The sequence below is a fragment of the Mus caroli genome, unplaced genomic scaffold (assembly GCF_978045245.1).
Source record: "Mus caroli unplaced genomic scaffold, Mus_caroli_1 scaffold_14, whole genome shotgun sequence".
NCBI lineage: Eukaryota > Metazoa > Chordata > Mammalia > Rodentia > Muridae > Mus > Mus caroli.
The window spans coordinates 62,287,994-62,301,241 of NW_028227269.1; positions in this window are offsets into that span (position 1 = coordinate 62,287,994).

A 13,248-nucleotide genomic window follows, 5' to 3' on the forward strand; every position below is an offset into this window, starting at 1 on the left:
CTTGTACAACCACTCTGGAAATCAGTCTGGTGGTTCCTCAAAAAATTGGACATAGTACTACCGGAGGATCCAGCAATACCTCTCCTGGGCATATATCCAGAAGATGTCCCAACCGGTAAAAAGGACACATGCTCCACTATGTTCATAGCAGCCCTATTGATAATAGCCAGAAGCTGGAAAGAACCCAGATGTCCCTCAACAGAGGAATGGATACAGAAATTATGGTACATTTACACAATGGAGTACTACTCAGCTATTAAAAAGAATGAATTTATGAAATTCCTAGGCAAATGGATGGACCTGGAGGGCATCATCTTGAGTGAAGTAACACAATCACAAAAGAACTCACACAATATGTATTCACTGATAAGTGGATATTAGCCCAAAACTTAGGATACCCAAGATATAAGATACAATTTGATAAACGCATGAAACTCAAGAAGAATGAAGACCAAAGTGTGGACACTGTGTACCTTCTTAGAATTGGGAACAAAACACCCAGGGAAGGAGTTACAGAGACAAAGTTCATAGCTGTGATGAAAGGATGGACCATTTAGAGACTGCCGTATCCAGGTATCCATCCCATAATCAGCTTCTAAACGCTGACACCATTGCATACACTAGCAAGATTTTGCTGAAAGGACCCAAATATAGCTGTCTCTTGTGAGATGATGCCGGGGCCTAGCAAACACAGGAGTGGATGTTCACAGTCAGTTATTGGATGTATCACAGGGCTCCCAATGGAGAAGCTAGAGAAAGTACCCAAGGAGCTAAAGGGATCTGCAACCCTATTGTTGGAACAACATGATGTACTAACCAGAACCCCGGAGCTCTTGTCTCTAGCTGCATATGTATCGAAAGATGGCCTAGTCGGCCATCAATGGAAAGAGAGGCCCATTGGACTTGCAAACTTTATATGCCCCAATATAGGGGAATGCCAGGGCCAAAAGAATGGGAATGGGTGGGTAGGGAAGTGGGGGGCGCTATGGGGGACTTTTGGGATAGCATTGGAAATGTAATTGAGGAAAATATGTAATAAAAATATTAAAAATCAAAAAAAAAGAAAGAATAAAGGCTAATTTATTCCTAATTAAAAAAAATAAACTTATACCATTAGAACTAGTTTTTGACAAGGTCTACAAAAATAAAACACATTAGAGAAATGGGAGACGTTTTTAGATTGCTGTTGGAAAAACAGTATGTCTATAAAGGAACACAGTTAGGCCTTTATCTATTATTATAAACAAGAATTAATTCAAAATAATTGAAAGTCCTTATACAGGACTTGAACCTGTAAAACATCTGAAGAAAACAGGAAACTTGTAGACACTTGCCTTGGCCATGCATACATTGTGTTTCTCTGTCATGGGCTCCATCCATCCACCTCCTCCTCCTCCTCCTCCTCCTCCTCCTCCTCCTCCTCCTCCTCCTCCTTCTTCTTTCTTCTTCTTCTTCTTCTTCTTCTTCTTCTTCTTCTTCTTCTTCTTCTTCTTCTTCTTCTTCTTCTTCTAATATATATATTCCTTTTTGTGTTTATACATTAAAAGATAACCTACAATAGAAAATTAAATATAATTCAAAAGAAAATTTGTTCAAAGGAAATAAAACTGTCACTCCCAGATTATGAAAAAGGATTTTGGGAATTGTATGCCAGGTATTAAAATTTAGTTTTTATGAAAAAAATAATGACATATAAAGAAAATTTAGACCTCATTTGAAAATACATCAAGAATGAGAATAGATCTTTATCTAAGAATTGCACAATTAAATTTTGCCTTGAATTACTTGTAAATAAAAGCATTCCATGGAGTGAACTTAAAGTCAGTTCACATCAATGAATGTTCTTACCTTCCCAGTTAGTTATTTTATTGTCTCTGGCTTGTGAATTAGAATGTAACTCTCTGTTACTGTTCCAATATCATTCCTGACTACCAGAAGTCGTATTCCCAAGAACAGTTACAGTTAAAACAGTCATTTTGTAACTGCAAAATTCCATAGTAGATTTTAAACTTGGACTATCATTTTTTAATAAAGGAAAATGAACATTAAAATGGTTGCTTATAATAAATGTCCATCATTACTATTAAAGAAAATAAAATTTTGTGAAAGAGGGTTTGCAAAGAAAACAAACAATAAAGTAATAATATAGAATAAGCAATTAAGTTAACCAATCAACATCATAAAGATTATAACAAATAATTTTGCACAATATTCACACTTTGTTTAAACTATAGCTACTCGTACCATGATTGGGGGTGATTACATACTTTTGAGATAATGGATATTCTCACTGTTTTGTACTGTGTAATTTTCTATAATATTATTAACAAATTGAATACTAGCAATTTGTTTTAAGAACAAAAACTATGGTTTTCTTTGCTTTGATGAAATTTTACCATATCTATTGTATTAGTGACTGTTCTACTATTATAAAGAGATACTATGACCAAGTCAACTTATAAAAGATAACATGTAATTTTGGGGAAAATGTTTCCAGAGGATTATTTTCAATGATCATTATGGTGAGAAGTAGGACAGAATATAGGTAGCATGGTCTAGATCAGTAGCTGAGATATTACATCTGATCCGTACAGAGGAGGACAACCCTAATGACACACCTCCTCTAAGAAAGCCACAACTCACAATCCTTCCAAAATACTTCCACCACCTGGGTATGAAGACGTCACCTCTATAAGCCTAGAAGGGCATTCTCATTCTAACTGTGCCATGCATAATAGCTGTCAATAGGAGTAAAGTTTGAATAATATGAAAAAAAACAAGGCTCAAAACCTTTAGAGCAGGTCATTTATAGATACATAAATATCCCGAGCTTTTGTCCCCACCGACAAGAACACACTCAGGACAACCGGAATCTTCTGAGGCAAAAGCTTTATTGCTTACTTCTTCAGGAGCCAGAGGAGAAGAGAGAGAAAATGGAGAAGCCCTGTCCCTTTTATGGAGGATTGTCCTCCGCCTCAGACATGTCGCTCCCTGATTGGCTGCAGCCCATTGACCGGAGTTGTTGTCACGGGGAAGGCAGAGCACATGGAGTGGAAAGCTACCCTGGCACATGCGCAGCTTGCTTGTTTACTACTTAGAACACAGGGTGTAAGCACCATCTTGTAATGGCGAATGTGAGGGCGGCTCCCCACACATAAATATAAAAACATATATGGATGTCAGGTTAACAAAGGTATACTTAGCAGGCATTGGTCATAAATTTTCTTGCTGTTCTACATTTGAAACTTAATAATTTGGATGGATATTCATTTTGTAGGTTTTGGTGATATATAAAACTTAATTTACCTTCATATTTATGAAAGAAAGTCAACTAGGATCATGAGCTAGAGTTAACTCACATTCATTTTAGAACTCTGAGCTGAGTAGTGCAATTAATAATGAGTTTGGAAACTGGCCAGTCCCTAGGCAGAGGCTTCCTGGTAGCTGTGCCCAGGAGCAAGTGGGATTGCGAGGCAATGGCTGCTTTTGCTACTTAACATGAGTCAGGGGCAGACAAAGCAGGTACATTCTGAAGTATGGAGGGTGGGGGGGCTACTTTATTTGCTCTTCTTTTGTCTTTTTCTTTTTCCTTTCTTCCTTTTTTCTAATCTCCACCAGTCCTTTTATTTTTTTTTCAGATGTGATTCTCAATAATATTCCCAAATTTAAAATTATTCTTGCAAACAATTGCAGTTTTAAGTTAGTTAAGAAATCCACATTCCCTTTCATAGCACATCACCAAATCCTGTGTTTGGTTCAAAGTTAGAATAGAAATTTAGTATGAATTGTATGTATACTGTATAATATGAGTTGTAGTTTTTTTGATGCACTGGAAGGGTACTGAGAGAATCTGTCCACAGAGCTCAGACTTCGTTCTCTATGTATAGACTGGTAATGATTTCATTTCTAAACTAAGGAGGAAGCAGTCAGAAAGAACACTTGTTCTTAAAGTGCAATGCCATGAACCAGGACGTTTTCACCAAGATTTCCTTATAGACATTATGGGTTACTTTTTCAATGGACAGTTTATTGGTCTATTCCCTTGATGCAATTTCAGCTTTTCTTTGTCACATACCTAGGTGACCTTGCTACTCCATAAGAATTTTTAGAGTGTAGAGGTCAGTGAGCTGTCTATCTACTGTGTAAGGCAGTGGTTTTAGGACAAGACTCATGAACAGCATTCCTGAAAAACATACTGCTCTAAATTTAGAGGATCTGTTTGATAGAGCATTTTGTTCTTGGCTATTCTTTCTGAGTCTTCAACAGATGTCATCAGGAATGCACTCAGCTTTCACACAAGGTTGTTATGCAATTTCTACTCATGCTTTTCTACTAACACAAATGTCTTGACTACATCCTTACTGTACCTCCACAAATGTTCTTGTTTTGAATTCTAACTGATGCTGATCTGTAACTGGAAAGCACTACCAATGGGATATTATGTAGTAAAATTCTCTCCATCCATAAAAGCTATGTTACACATTAGTATCATGTTCTTCCACAAAGTCTAAATTCTATTTACACAATTTCTTCCACTATTAAATCTCCCAAAACATTTTAATACAATGGCTAATATGGCCCTGGTCAAACAACAGGCTAAAGTTCTATGGAAAAGTAATGGGTATCAGTCAAAACAGGAAAACCTAGAATGTGAGTTGCCTCAGGGATTAATTATTGCTTGGAGTTAATAACTTCAATCAGTAGCCCAGTACTGAACTTGCTGGTTCAATTAAGCAGGGTGGGACCATGAAAGTAAATACTAGCAAATTCAAAGCACAGATCTCAAACTCTGAGGGAAGCTTCCTTTTTTTATTGGATATTTTATTGACTTACATTTCAAATGTGATTCCCTTTCCAGGTTTTCCCTTCACAAACCCCCTATTCCATCCTTCCACCCCTTGATTTTATGAGAATGCTCCTCTACCCACCCACCTACTCCCACCTCACTGCCCTGGCATTCCACTACACTGGGGTACTGAGCCTTCACAGGACCAAGGGCCTCTCTTCCCATTAATGACAGATAAGGCCATCCTCTGCTACATATGTACCAGGAGCCACTTCAGCTCCTTCAGTCCTTTCCCCACTCCTCCATTGGGGTTCCCATGCTCAGGTAAAAAGTTAAAAAGAAAAAAAATTCTTTCACTTTGCTTTTACCACATAATTGTATTCAATGCATAATTGTATTCAATGGCCCAGCTTAACTTAATTGAATAAACCATCAAATAGATATTATTTTACAATAAACTAAAAAGGTATTGACATGGTGAGGTGAGTATATCAGTATTTCTTTACTTGACAGCATCTATTCAAACAAATAGAGACTAGGGAGATGGCTAAGTAATTAAGAATAATGACTATTCATCAAAAGGACTTGTGTTTCATTCACAACACTGACATGATGGTTCACAGCTGTCTGTAACTTGATACTAGTGGATCCAACATCCACTTCTGTCTTCCATGGGCATGGCATACATTGGGTTACACAAATATCCATGCAGGCAAAACACCAAACATATAAAGTAAAGTTAACCAATTATTCTTTTAAATCAAACAAAAGTACAAGCCTTGTGCTCAAAGCTTACCCAGACCAGAAAAAAAAATGTCAAATAGAAAGCACCAACATTTAAGTAGATTCCACTGGCTTCCTGTGAATGAGTAGGTATTGTTATTACAAGGTACCTCATGGGTCTCCAGGCAGTAAAGTCAGATACTATGGAAAATGTCATTAACTCTTCATGGGAGAATATTAATGATTTAAATGAAAATTGTATCTTCATCTTCTTTAAACTTAGATTTAGGAGGAAAAGAAATAGGCCAATGACTTAGTACACTTCGAAGCTGCATCCCTTTAAAAGAGTAATCATCCTGTTTTTGAAACATGTTTCTAGTGAAAATATATTTGAATATTTAGAGAAAAGATCTACTTAATTAAAGTAGCTATCGAGAAAAATTAAAGTAACAATAAAGTCTAAAATATGTTCATTTGATATTATGACTATTTGCATTACAAATAGTAATTTAATTTTTAATTTAAATAATAACTTTAAATTTGATTTCATAAAAACATGAAAATAAATCTTAAAAATATTCAATATCATTACTCGGTAACATATCCAAGAATGATTTCATTTCTTCTTTTAAAATTGTATATTCAATTACATTCTCACTATAAAGTATAACTCAGCTAATCTTTGAAATTGTTAATTATGGAAATTATATTATTCAAATTCAATTTTCAAAGTTACAAATTCAGCAGTACTTGGATATCTTTAATCCAATCTCACAACTCTTACAGTGCTTGCCTAGGTAGCACGTACTTACTGCTCTAGATAGTGAAACAGAGCAGTGTTATTGCCCTTAATTCTTGAAACATAGCTGTAACTGAAAACCCTTCACTCCAAAGTCCTTTAATAAGTTAAAGACAAGGAACTTGTGACACTCTTTGTAATTGTGTTCTCTGATCAGGATTCAATGTTTAAATGTTACTTTATCATATTTTATACATACAAATGAAAGACACAGATCACGATTTTAACTTTCTAGCATCAGGAATATTTGCTCCGAGATAATTTTAAAGAAATAAAATATAGGCTTTTAAGCCTGAAGTTGTTATTTGGTTTGAAAACTTTCACGGGTAGTTTTATGAATGAATTGATTGTTATTTTTCCTTCTTTCTATCTGTATTACATAAGCATGGTATGGTATGTGTCCGTTTGTGCTTCCAGATCTTCACTGTAGACATCAGTTGTTGTGGACAGCAACAGTAAAAAGTGCAATATGTGATATTGCTGTTCATACTCGCGTTGGTGGCAGCTTGATCCTCAGGATTTTTCCATTTTGTTCTGTTTTGTTTTTCATCATACTATTATGGATACTTTTTGTTCTCTACAAATGTGCTTCCTTGCCAAGATTCTTTGTTTTCATGTAGAAATCTGCTTTCTTGCGATTTGAAGAAACCAGAAATGTTATTTCTATTAACATTGTAATATTGCACCTACATTGTGCATGAAAGGTAAGCCTTTCATAAACGAAACTCCTCCAGTGCAAGGTACACACTTCCCTGAAAAGCCATTTTCACATGTATGTTCTTTATCTTCTCGCCCTATCATTTACCTGTAAGCATTTAATAAGCAGTTAAAGGCTTGACATAAACATTTTCATTCAGCAGTGACTAAAGTTCACTATCCACTGATAAAAACAGGTACTTGGCTCTTACCATCCACTGAGAGCTCTTTCTTGGATCTCTAAACAGGAGGTAGACATTTACCAGACATTGATCCATGAGTGATTAATGCTTTCTTGTGTATATAAATATTTGTGTTACATTCCACCTTTCAAAACATTTTAAATTTCCATTGAAAATCAAAAGTTGCAGGCTAGAGAATAGGAAACAATTTTTATGAATTACACATCTGATAAAGGGCTAATATCTCAAATATAGAAAGAACTAAAAATGAACACTAAGAAAACAAATAGCCAATTAAAAATTGACTACATATCTAAAGACAAGTTCTCAAAACGAAACATAAATGACCATGAGACAAAAAAAGATACGTTCAGCATTCTTAGTCATCACAGAAGTGCAAATCAAAACAACTTTGAAATTCTATCTTACACCCATCACACTGGACAAGATCAATAAAACAAATGACAGTTCATGGGGATGAGTATGTTGGGTAATAGGAACACTAATCAATTGCTGGCAAGAGTGCAAACTTGCACAGACACTATGGAAATCAGTATGATAGTTTCTCAAAAAGCTAGGAATAGACCTACCTAAAAATCCAGCTATAACACTGCTGGGCATATACTAAATGGACTCTAAAACCTTTTATCAAGATACTTGCTCAACTATGTTCATTGTTGCTCTGCTCATAATAGTCAAGTATTAGAAGCAACCTAACTGTATGCCAATAAATTAATGGATAAAGAAAATGTGGTACATTTACAAAAAGGAATATAACTCAGCTGTTAAAAATGACAGGTAAATGGATGGATCTAGGAAAACAAACCAACATCCAGACTAAAATAACCCAGACCCCAAAAGAGAGATGTGGTATGTATTCACTTATATGTTGATGACTATTAAATCTCAATAGGCAGGCTTCTATCCTTATAAAAATATAATAAAACAGTTTAGGTGTAGAGTAAGAAAATATGATGAGGGAAGGATCTCCGTAGAAAGAGGAAACACAATGGATAGTTATAGATGGGTTGGAGGGGGAATGGATCAGGAGGATCAAACAGTGAGGGGATAGAGCAGTGTGAAAATGGAGGTAATAAAGGGAAAGACAGCTAGAACACAGAACAACTTTAATATCTAATGCTGGGAATGTCTCACCTTTAATTAAGCTGGTGACCAAAGGGCCCCTATAGACACACTCAGAAAATCTAGGCTATTGCAAGGCTATTGGCAGCTTTCCATAAAATGATGACAAAGTCCTAATGCAGAAGACAACACATATACAACTCTCTGAGCACAGAGTGGTGAAATTGGTGTCTCTCAAGGGACCTCACCAATATTGACTATTGTCTGTGATACTAGAAAGTACTCTGCACACTACCAGAAGAAAAAGTTAACAACAACCCCACTACAAATTCTGTAAACTACAGTTGTGGCCTGCCTGCAAGTCACTGCATAGTTGGTACAATACTGGTACAATAACTGGGGGAATAACTAGTCACTATCTTATTGGAATTAATGCCCACCCCATTTGATGGAACCTGTGCTAGAGGCTTCAAAAATATCAAATCAAAAAGGTCATGGATCTGCATCAAAGAGCCTTAATCTAGAAGCTGATAGAACATAACAGAAGCATAGAGAAATAGGCAACATTAGGTAGAGCTCGAGGAATCCTGTGTAAGATGTAGAAGATGGAGCATAGGAGCTGAAGGATAGACAACAAAGAAAACTCACAGAGTCAACTAACCTGGGCAAATCAGGGCTCACAGAATCTGAACTGATGATCAGGGAGCTAGCATGGGTCTGACCTAAGCCCTGTACATCTATGTTACAAATTTGTAGCTTGGTGCTTATATGACAGAGGGAGCAGGGCTGACTCAGGCTCTTTTGCCTGACTTCAGAACCATTTTATTTCTGTTGGGTTGCCTTGTCCAGCCTTAATATGAATGAAATTGTCTATTTCTTACAACTTGATATGCCAAATTTGGTTGATATCCCTGGGATGACTGCCCTTTTCTGAAGGAAAACAGAGGGAGAGTGGATGTGGAGAGAAGAGAAAAGAATAAATTAAAAAAAAATTACACAAAGAAGAGAAATAAACAAGTGATTGACCTACAGGAAAACCAAATCCTACCATCTGATAAATGAGCATAGCAATTAAATGATTCCTAATGGCTTCTTCTTGCAGTAGATATGAGCAGATATAGAGACTCAGAAAATGTGTGGGGTGAGAAACCTTGGAATACTCAATCTAAAACAGGATGTCTCTTTCAAAACCCTCCCCTCAGAGATCAGGGAACTATGATAAAGAAGAAGGAGTGAGAGTGTGAGATTCAGTGAGGAGTTGGATAGAGAATACCAAGGCCTTCTAGATACAATAGGACTCACACATATCTGAACTCACAGACTGTGGCACATGGACAGAGCCTGCAGAAATCTAAGCCAGATGGGGCATGGGTACTGAAACAGGAAATAGACAGAATTCCTCATCCTTAACCCAGAAGCTATGACCACTTGATAGCTGTACAAAAAGAAAAAAATAGTTTCTCCATTGAACTTCTATTGTGTGAAATACAGACTATATCTAAGGACAGACACAAAGCTCACTTGCAGATGGCTAACACAAAACAAACTTAGTGACATTTTTTTTTCTGTTCATACTAACTTCTCTGGACAACTTGTTTTAACTTACAGATCTTTTCCTTTAATTTTATGGTTTCTACTTTTGTTGATAAGTTATCTGGATATGTTTCTGTATCTGTATGTGGGGCATTTTGTGCTCTTTCTTTGGCTTTTCTCCCAGTGGTTTGTTTATTTTGTTCTGTTCTGGTTTTTATTGCAAGTAGATTCTCTTCTCTCATACACACTACATCCTGATCATACTTACCCCTCTACTCCTCCTGTCCTCCATGCCCCTTACACTTATCATCTCCCCCAGAGACATTACCCCTCTATTGCTTCTTCAGAAAAGTGAAGGCTTCCAAGAGATGGCAGCCAAACAGATAAGACAAAATATAATAAGACAAGGTGAAAGCTCTCATATTGAGGCCGGCCAAGGTCACTCAAAAGGAATAAAAAATCTCAAGAGCAAGCAAAAGAGTCAGAGATACAATTGATCCCACCATTAGGAGTCCCACAAAAAGATCAAGCTAACAGCTATAAGAGTATATGTACAGACTCTTACAGGTCTAATGCTTATTACTTCAATACCTGTGAGCCTATATGAGCCCTGCTTTTTTGGATCTGGAGGCCATGTTCTCCTTTAGATGCCTGTTTGTTTTCTTTCTTTTTTTTTTAATCTACTTTTTTATTAGATATTTTCTTTAAATATATTTCAAATTTTAAATGCTATCCCAAAAGTTCCCTATACCCTCCCCGCGTCCTCCTCCCTTACCCACCCACTCCTGCTTCTTGGCCCTGGCATTCCCCTGTACTGGGGCATATAAAATTTGCAATACCAAGGGGCCTCTCTTCCCAGTGATGGCCAACTAGGCCAAATTCTGCTACATATGCAGCTAGAGACATGAGCTCTGGGGGGTACTGGTTAGTTCATATTGTTGTTCTACCTATAGGGTTACAGACACCTTCAGCTCCTTGGGTACTTTCTCTAGCTTCTCCATTGAGGACACTGTGTTCCATTTTATAGATGACTGGGAGCATCCACTTCTGTATTTGCCAGGCACTAGCATAGCCTCATATGAGACAGCTATACCAGGGTCCCTTCAGCAAAATCTTCTTGGCATATGCAATAGTGTCTGGGTTTGGTGGCTGATTATGGGATGGATCCCAGGGTCGGGTAGTCTTTGGATAGTCCAGCCTTTTGTCTTGGCTCCAAACTTTCTCTCTGTAACTCCTTTCATGGGTATTTTGTTCCCTATTCTAAGGAGGAACAAAGTATCCACCCATTGGTCTTCCCTCTTCTTGATTTTCTTGTAAATTGCAAAGCTTCTGTAAGGCAAAAGACACTTTCAATAAGTCAAAAAGGCCACCAACAGATTGGGAAAGGATCTTTACCAATCCTAAATTCTGATAGGGGACTAATACCCAATATATACAAAGAGCTCAAGAAGATTGACTCCAGAAATTCAAATAACTCCATTAAAAATGGAGTACAGAGCTAAACAAAGAATTCTCAACTGAGGAATATCGAATGGCTGAGAAACTCCTGAAAAATGTTCAACATCCTTAATCAGCAGGGAGATGCAAATCAAAACAACCCTGAAATTCCACCTCATACCAGTCAGAATGGCTAAGATGAAAAATTCAGGTGACAGCAGATGCTTGCAAGGATGTGGAGAAAGAGGAACACTCCTCCATTGCTGGTGGGATTGCAAGCCTGTACAACCACTCTGGAAGTCATTCTGAAGGTTCCTCAGAAAATTGGACATAATACTACCAGAAGAGCCAGCAATACCTCTCCTGGGCATATACCAAGAAGAAGTTCCAACTGGTAATAAGAACACATGCTCCACTATGTTCATGGCAGCCTTATTTATAATATCCAGAAGCCGGAAAGAACCCAGATGTCCCTCAACAGAAGAATGGATACAGAAAATGTGGTGCATTTACACAATGAAGTACTACTCAGCTATTAAAAACAATGAATTTATGAAATTTTTGAACAAATGGATGTATCTGGATGATATCATCCTTAGGTAACCCAATCACAAAAGAAGTCATTAGATATGTACTCACTGTTAAGTGGTTATTAGCCCAGAAACATAGAACATCCAAGATACAATTTGCCTGTTTGTTTTCTAATGAGAGAGGGAAAGAAAGAATGTAGATTTGGGTGAGTCTGTAAATGGAGAGAATCTGAAAGGAGAAAGGAGAAGGGGAAGTTATAATTTGAATATCTTATATGGAAAAAACTATTTACAACTAACAAAAATAATACCCTGAAATCAATATATAAATCAGTATATGAAGTTTAATATAGAAGATGAGATAGAGCCATGAGCATGTTAGGAAAGTTTTACTAACACAAATTATCGAGTGTGAGAACTAAAAATGGGCCTGGGGAAAGAGGGGGGAAGGAGGATAGCCTATGTCTATGTCCGTCCAGAGTTCTTCCTATGCTCTGGGCAGTGCGACTCAAGAAGGCTGCCAGATTCTTTCCACTCAGCCTAGGTGGGCATCTAAGTCTCTGACCCACTTGAAAGGGATGGACAAGGGGAAACCCCTGAAACCAAAAGGGGCCCTGGGGTTACAACCTGTAGCCCAGGGTTATGGGAGAGAGGGCTGAGGGAAGAGAGGTTCCCACCCAGGCGAGAGTGAGCGCAGAGGACTTTGGCTGGAGTGCAGAAAGGCCTTCCATCGGCAGATTAGATATGGTTCATTAGGAGAAAGCCTATCCCATCCTCCATGTGTAGTGGGCCTTGATAAGCAGAGGCTGTCTATGGTTTTTGAGCTTTATTATAGAAAGGCGGGGGAAAAAGAGAAGGTAGAAAAGAGAGAGACTGGCTATGGCCAAGAGGAAAAAAGGGGTAAAAGAGAGAGAGAGAAGGCTAGAGAGTAAGAGGGGGAGAGAGGAAGAGAGAGGAGAAAGGAGAGAAGAAGACAAAGAGAGGAGTGAGAGAGTGAGGAGTAAGAGAGCAAGGTGGGGCCAAGCAGCAACTCTTATGGTCTTTACTGTTGCTAGGTAACTGTGGAGGAGTTTAGCCTAAAGGTCAGAAGCTTGGGACATTGCCTATGTAACTGCTAGCCACACACTTCTCCTGTAGAGGCTGAGGGGGTGGTAACTTTGACAGGAGCCAGAGTTCCAGGAGACATAAGAGAAATCCTTCCATCCCATGTCAGTGAATTATTACCACCTGGTCCCAGGGTTTAACATCCCAGCTCAACTGGAGACCAGACTGTCTGTGTATAGCCCAATGCCCCACAATCGAGTCCAAGAAAATTATGGACTACTACACAGTGTTCAAAGTACAAAAAGGGGGATAGTCAGTATAGTGTTTCTCGAGACTAAACAGAACAATAAAAAGAAGGTCAGATAAGGGGGTCAGGGACCGGAAGAAAAGCAAATGTTCCAGAAGGTTAATAATTCATTTTTTGAGTTTTGGTTA